Raw genomic sequence first — 8,179 nt, 5'->3', positions numbered from 1 at the left:
AGTCACCTGATCTGAAAACATAAATTTTTTTTTTATATAAAACGTGAGTACAATACTCAGTGAGTGAACAAGAAGGGAACAAGCATACCATAAGGAATGTTTATTGAAATCATGATGCATTCGTTTTCTCAAAACCATGCAATTGTTTTAGCTCCTTTAAACCCCTCATGTAAATCCCACATGAGTAAATCACTTTACAAAAATCCATGCTCAACTATGGTACCAAAGAAATGGGAAATATGGTAAAAACCCACAAGTTAGCAAAATGGATAGAAAGTTTCTCATTGTAGTGAACTTCATTCTCGCTGCAGCGAGAACCAGAACATCAAGGAAAAAAGTCTCCTTTTTCCCTTAAAACAAGTCATCCTGCTAAAATAACAATAGCAACATGTAACACATGTAAACTTCCAAATTTCCACAAAGCAAATGCTTACATATTTGCATTTACAACCATATACCCATCATCAACATCATGCACATCATCCCATTATCATCATCTCATATGCAACGGCTTATGTTATTGTCACTAGGGGGTGGGAGATCACGAAGCATCCCCCCCTTCACTCGGTAAGAGGTGCACTTCACTCCGGATCATAAAGCAACGGAGCAGTTCCTTCCCTCCTCTTCCAAGCTCCTGGGTGGAGAGTCATACTTCGCCACATATCATACCTATCAAAGCACTCATAGGGTGGAAGATCACGAAGCATCCAGCCCTATAAGCTACGGAGGCAACAACGACTTATGTGCACTCCCACTCACACATAGCCGGGTCAGCAACGGCTTATGTGCACTCCTACTCGCACATAGCCGGGTTCAAATCAACATGTAAAGAAGCATCCAATGCATATCATGCATTTTATCATATTGTGATAACACATAAACCATTGTATAACACATTTTCACAATATAAAATCATTTTACTAAAAGCTTGTTCCCAAGGTACATTTTCTAAGACAAGTTGGATAGAATCTTTCATATTTCCCAAAACAAGTTTGAAATGCAAGTCCACTCACCGGTATCGAAAATCCAGATTTCGGGTGCACTCGGACTAATAGCCCTCAGGCGCAATTCCTTTGCCTTTTTCGGACGTCTCACCACCTTGACAAATAACAAAGTCAAGGAATTTACTATATTGTCCCTAAATTGATATAAATTAATTTAAATTACTAATGCTTGATATGTAAATGCAAAAATATGTCTGATTATCGCTTAATCACGGTATCGATTAAATTCGATCGATCACCTGATTAATCGGCGATTGTGTCCAAATCACCTCTAAATTAATTCATTTCTCCTCTAATACCTTAATTTACCACATACATTTAAATAAAGCCAAATTCAGCATTAGAACCATCACAGTTCCTTATAGAAAAATTTGGTCATTTGGTGCACTAGCATCGAATTTTTTTCTACATAACTGTTTCACCTTAATTCATCATTTTCCATGCCATTTTCCTTGAAATAAAAACAATCCCCCATTGATATTCAGCCCTCATGGTTCGGCCAACAAGGAACCCTAGAGAAATTGAATATTTCTTTTGTGTTTTTGTTCATAACCATGCTTAACTATCCCTAAACACTAACATAGTCTAAAATCAAATTATTCCAACAACAATTCCTCTTCCATACCCATTTTTCAGAATTGAATTCATCATGATAACTCAATATTCAACCATGGAAATCAAGAACAAAAGCATGGGTAAGCTAGGTATCAAGGAGAATTAAAGAAATTTTAACTTACCTAGCTTGTTTCCTTGATTTCTTCACTTTTTCTTTGAATTTCCACCTAGGTTTTCTTGTTTTTCCTTTTGTTCTTCCTTTTTTCTTGTTGCTGGATGTCTAGGCCGAATATGGTGAGGGAATTGGGGATTTAATGGGCTGATTTCTATAGAAAATAATAAAATAATCAAGCATGCCATGTGTCACATGCTTATTGGCCTAATTTTTAACTTTTTGACTTTTTCTTCTTAATTTTTCACCACAAATATTCTGGTATTTATCCAATCTTACCACAATTAAAATCCCTTGGTCTTGACAAGTGCTGGGGCGAAAATTTTACTGATTTGCCCCCGAGACGAAAAAATTACGATTTTACCCCTATACTCTGAAATGTACCAAAATCTCATTATTTATACTTTTCAACCTAAAATAACACTAATATTGATCAATATTAACCAAATGGGGCAAAAATTGTTTAAAAAAAATTTCCATTTAGCCCTCTAGTGGTAAAATTACCATTTTGCCCTTATGCTCCATAAATACTGAGAATCATAATTTTTCACTGCTAAACATCATTTTATACTCCAATAATCCTAATTATATTTCATATAATTATTCTTGGTCAAATGTGATCAAATCTTGGCTTAAAAATCTCAATTTTATCATCAAATGGTAAAATGACCGTTTTGTCCCTAATTGGTCAATTTTCTGATGGACTCCAAACTGGACCTTGAACTCCAAATCACTATTCTAAGCCATTCTGTTGGTTTTAAAATTTTCAAATTCCTCTTAGAATTTCTATTTGAACTAGTTCAAGGCTCGATTTAACTTAGTTGTACCACTCGGTACAATACCGTCTTTTAATCGAGCTTGACAAGGTCTCACACATTCCAACTTACATAAGTTGAATTCTACGAAGCTAAGTGGGGAATCTATTTGGACATAGATATTCTAAACTCCAATAAACTTATAATTATTCTTAATCTCATTAAAAATAATTCAAGCTTATTAACTATGAAATCACTCCACCATAGATTCATGGTTGCACTCTTGGATTAACTATAATTATAAGAAATAATTCAAAACTTGATATTAATTGTTAGTTGTCCAATTGCAAACCTTATATTGTGAACCCTCATAACCATTCAATGACAAAAGGTGAAATTACCATTTTACCCTTTATGTCAATTTTGTCCCCTAATCTCAAATTTCATCCAATTAGTGATTCAATACTCTAGATTTAATCTTTTGAGTATCTAGATGTGATGAGTAGCTAATTCATCAATCCACTGGGCCCAGATTAATCACCAATCTTCTTGAAATCACTAGAAGTGATGTTAATGCTATGAACTCCATTATCTGAATATATGTTCCCAGATGTTCATCTCGATTATAATCCCAAAATACGGAGTCTAGATCAGCGCTTTTTGATGATCATGCTCATGGTAAATCAAAGATTATAAGGAGATTAAACACGAGTCCACTATCCATCAGGATTTCAGTTCTACTATAAGCAAATGCATAAGTGTGAGATCAAGATTTACGTAATGGTAAAACTTAAATTTGATTCTCACATGATTCCAGTTCATGTTATAGTGTCATTACTCGAAGTCAACCATTTCGATGATTTGAGACTTATCATTCCCTTGAAATGAATCACATTTGTTTTATTGGAAGTAATCTGGACACTACAACCTTAACATAATAAAGTGACCAGCTTTATTATATGGTTGTGAACAATTTTTTAGATTCAATTAAAATACATGTCTCTTATGTATGACTCTTCATCCAAATATATTTTAATATCTCAATAGAATCTTAGTACCTTAATAATTAGATAATGAATGCTTACTAAAACAAACTCTTCGTCTTATTATCAAAATGTACTTTCATTACAAATAAATTTAATGAATTTTAAGCATGAGAATATACTTCCTTTCCAGGGCACCAAATTCTCAAAATTCCTAACAATCACGGTCTTCCTCATATTAGTGAATATTAAGTGAGCCAAATCTATGGCATCTAGCAATACATCATGACTACCAAAATGTCAGGAGAGTCAATATGGTTTAACTAACCTTTCAGTATACAGTATCTTAGTGTAATTTAATCCTTTCATCATATATCCTGGATAGATAGAAAGTTTGGCTCGGTGTCTACTTTCTAACTTATCCATATTAGTCTTGCAACTTTCATATTGACCTATCAAGATTGCCTTGGCCAAGGGCTTCTAGTCAATATAAGCTAGAAGCAAATAAGATACGTCCCCTTCAAATCACCTGGGGTAATGAATCCTCTCTGGACTACTGATTCATTTTCACATGCGTCATGCCATACCCAAAAGTACCGTTTTTAGGTATTTGGTCTCCTTCAGACTCGTAAAGGTGAAATCAAAGCATGACAATTCACATACAAGATGACTTGGTATCACAAGTCTAAGGATTACTTACACTGCTGACACATGTGAGTATTTCCATAGATACTTAAGTGAAATATCAAATGGAACTCTTATAGCGAGTCATGTTCAGTGAACTTGTTCCTTAACAAGTACCCATATACTATCCCCAAGTATCTCGCATACTTCAACTTATGAGATCAATTGCTCACTTTTAAAGTAAGGAAGCTTAGCATGTGCCAGCCTTTGAGCATTATCAATGTCCTTATTCTTGACAATACAATGACCAGGAACATATTTAGGAACAAGGCTTTGATGCACAAGAGTCTCATAATTATAACCTTTATAATTTCTTTGCAAGGCCATTATTTTCCAAGGACTTTATCTATATAAGTCTCTCATAATTCTTTATAAATAAACTCATGGATAAAGAAATTCCTTATACATTTTATAAAATATCCATAATGTATTTATCATGAAATATGACTAATTAATGTAGTGTTTTACAAGCATAAAACCGATTGGCTTGCAAGGCTTACACTAACATAATGCTAGAGGATGGTTCGATTGAAGTTGGTGGAGGAACATCATCATCACTTTCTTGATGAGCTCTCTTATGTACCCAAGTTCCTGTCTGAACATCTTTTATATAACCCATTCTCCCTAATGTGATTCTATAAAGATTTTTGATCATGGGTTGAGAAGTAGCATCATGCATAGAAGATACAACAATGTTAAGATGAATAAGTATCCGAGTGATAATTTGGCCATACATAAGACTAGATTTAGTCCTATCACAATCTTCCTCATATCAGTGAATACTAAGTGAGCCAAGTCTATGGGAGTCTGAAGCTTGACGTGATGTATGAACCATAAGTCCTTTTTCAAAACTGATGAGTGTTTACTTGGTACTAGCCTCAAAGTCTAGCTGATGATCAAATGTAATATTTTATCCATCAGTGACAATCTGGCACATGAATTAGTAGCACCCTCATTGTTGACATAGAGCTTTCTTTCTAACTCTTGTATTGTTAAATTATTGTTAGTCCCGTTAATATGTGCTAGAGGAGGGGTGAATAGCACAATTTGGCTCTTGACAAGGTGTGGAACTAATTTTCAGAACTCAAGAAATTAAAAACAGAGTATAAGATGCACAATAATTTAGAGTGGTTCGGTCTAAGACCTACATCCACTACCTTCATTATCTAACAAATGATTTTCCTAACAATTCACTAAGAATCCGGTGAAATTCACAAGCTTTCACCAAGCTTTTACAATGGCTTTTCGCAGGCTCAACCAAAACCTTTACACTAGTTTTTCACGGGCTCAACTAAAACCCAAAGTGGTTTTCCAAGGCTCAACCACAACCTATAACATTCAAGCTTTCCCAAGCTTGAACAACCCCTTAGAGTGACTCCCTCACTCTAAGTATACAAGAAGAGAGGTTAAAGAAAGTACCTATGATCACAAGTTGATCTGAATGGTACAAGATTGAGTGCTGAATACAATGGCAAAGAATAGGCGTTTAAGTGCAGACAAGTGCAGTGAAACTTTTCTAGTTTTTCAACTTTCTACAGCTCAAATCTCATTCAAGGCTTCTAAAAACTTGTTTCTCATTGTTAGAAGAGTCTTTTATACTTGGAGATGCAACTCTGATGGTAGTTTGATAGTTTATGGCCATTGGAAACAGTTGAGGATGAGTTCTAGCCGTAAATCTGTCTTGTAGTGCTTTGATTCAAATTGCAGACAGAGAGTTGTTAGTCGACTAACTTGGTTGACTAAGTTGATTCTGTTTCTGGTTTGTAAATTCTGGTAGAGGGCACTTAGTTGGCTGACATGGGTGACTAAGTTGGTTCTGTTTCTCAAACTCTTCAGCCCGCCATTTCTCCAATTTGAAATTTGGTCAACCAATGTTCTTCCTTGTTTCACCAACAAGCTTCCTCCTTGTTATTCAATTACATTTTGTTGATTTTATCCCTCTTTTTCTTTCAAAAATACTCTTTGAAGAGTTAAGAAATTAATTTCATATATTAATATCCTGTACACTCAAATAAAGGTAGTAGACACAAATAAATGAGAATGTTTTATTATCATCAAAAACTAATGGAGCCAACAATTATCACTAATATAAGTTATAGCATCAGGTGCACATTGTAAACCAAAAACTTCCCTAATCATCTCTGGTGTAATCGTAAGTATTTTACCCGTTACATAAGTAGTAAATGCATTCTCATGAGTCCTGACCTCATCATTCTCATTTGTATATTGTGTGCTGGCATTACTATAAAATACTTTGACAAACTTTTCATAAACAATAGTATTGAGTTTCAAATAATCATACCATCCTAAAGCCCTAAAGTTTTCAATGTATGGAAAGCCAAATTCATCAAGAAAATCTAGTTCAATTACTCAGCCATGGTAGACTTTTCTTGGAACGAATATATTTCGATATCCTTCAAAGGCATTAGAATCAAAAAAATTCAGCTCTTGAAAATGATTTGTGCTTGAGGAACTTGCTTGACCCTTTTGAGCAAAAGCCTTGTGATGCTTTGGTGGTGCCATTAAGGTGTTTTGAGAGGATTTTTGAATTGAAGAATGTGAGGAGTCAACTATGAAAAGTTTAGAACAGATTTGGATGCTTGGCTATGTGTGTTGTTGATTTCTCACGCAAGTGTACATATCGTTAACAAGTAATATAGTAATGAGTAGAGTATCGTTCCCACGGAGAATTGTTTTAATTCTTACTATTAACTGCTAAAATTAACACACCCTAATTTTATTCAAACAACCAAAATTTAAAATTATTAAAAAGAAAAATTAAAACTACTAAATTGAAACTTCAATCAACTACTAGACCTATGATTATAATATCCCTCAATACTTCATTTGATTATTGCCTCTCTCTCTTAACTTAGTTTAATGGATTAAGTTGTTAACCTAGAGTCTTAAATTATTTACAAGTCTCTGTTGAGTTTCTCATAAAAATACCTCTCCCAATTAATTTACTATAAGTCTATGCAAATTAAATTGAAGAAAGATTCATTAAGTTTGTGCTCTAATCCTGGCTATGTATGCCTTATAGGTGTATGTCTACCCTATATGCAAATCAAATAACCTAATCAACTAAGTGTATTCGATCATACACTATTCTATTCAAGGTTTACCTAAATCTCCTTTGTCAAGGTTTAACCTAGATTTCTAATTTAATCTAATTAGTGATTAGGCAATTAGAAGCATTAAGAACAGAATAAAATAAACAACTTAAATCTATCAAACATAAGAAAAAGAGAGATAAATAAATTAGACTACATATTGAGTTCAATCATAATCTTAGATAAACAATTTAGTTCCCTATCAAGTCACACATCATCATTGAATAAAGATTAAACATTAAAAACAAACTAAGAAAATAAAAGAATAATCAAAAAGATAAAACTCAAGAATTATAATCTTGATCTTCGAAGTCTTCTTGAATCCTTCAAAATCTTCTCAGCTTTAATGACTTTGCGGCTTGACTCATAGCTTTCAATCTGATGTTTTTTTTTTTGCTTTATTTTTTAGGTCCCCTGAAAGGTTGTTTTTATAAGCTTTGAAGTTTGGCCAAGTTGGGTGGAGAAAAAATTCAATTTCAATTGGGATTTCCTCATTAGACTATGTGAGTCACAGCTTTGCCAATCAATTAATAGAAATCATAATTGCTCTAAGACTACTACAGTGCATGAACTTCAACAAGATTTTTAACCACGTTCCAGGCCGAATTTGGTGAAGTGGTAAACATGAAAGTTGTAGATTTTTCTCTTATCTTTTCAAATGGTCCAAGAATCGCTTCATTTGGAGTCGGTAGAGAAAGTTATGGCCAAAATACCGAAACATGTGCAGTGAAAGTCTGCACCTTGAAATTGCTCTCCTTCTTTCACTAAAATTCTTCTTTCAAACACCTATAAAAGCACAAATAAATCAATAACAACCTATCTTAACCAATTACCACCACATTAAGCATAAAGTTAACCATGATTAGATTAACTCAGCTAAAATAACTAATTTAAAATAATTAAACAAAATTTA

This window comes from Theobroma cacao, chromosome 4 (assembly GCF_053813885.1).
Source record: "Theobroma cacao isolate CCN51 chromosome 4, ASM5381388v1, whole genome shotgun sequence".
NCBI classification, from domain to species: Eukaryota; Viridiplantae; Streptophyta; class Magnoliopsida; order Malvales; family Malvaceae; genus Theobroma; species Theobroma cacao.
The sequence above is the reverse complement of the archived record's forward strand: the minus strand, read 5'-3'. Positions refer to the sequence as shown.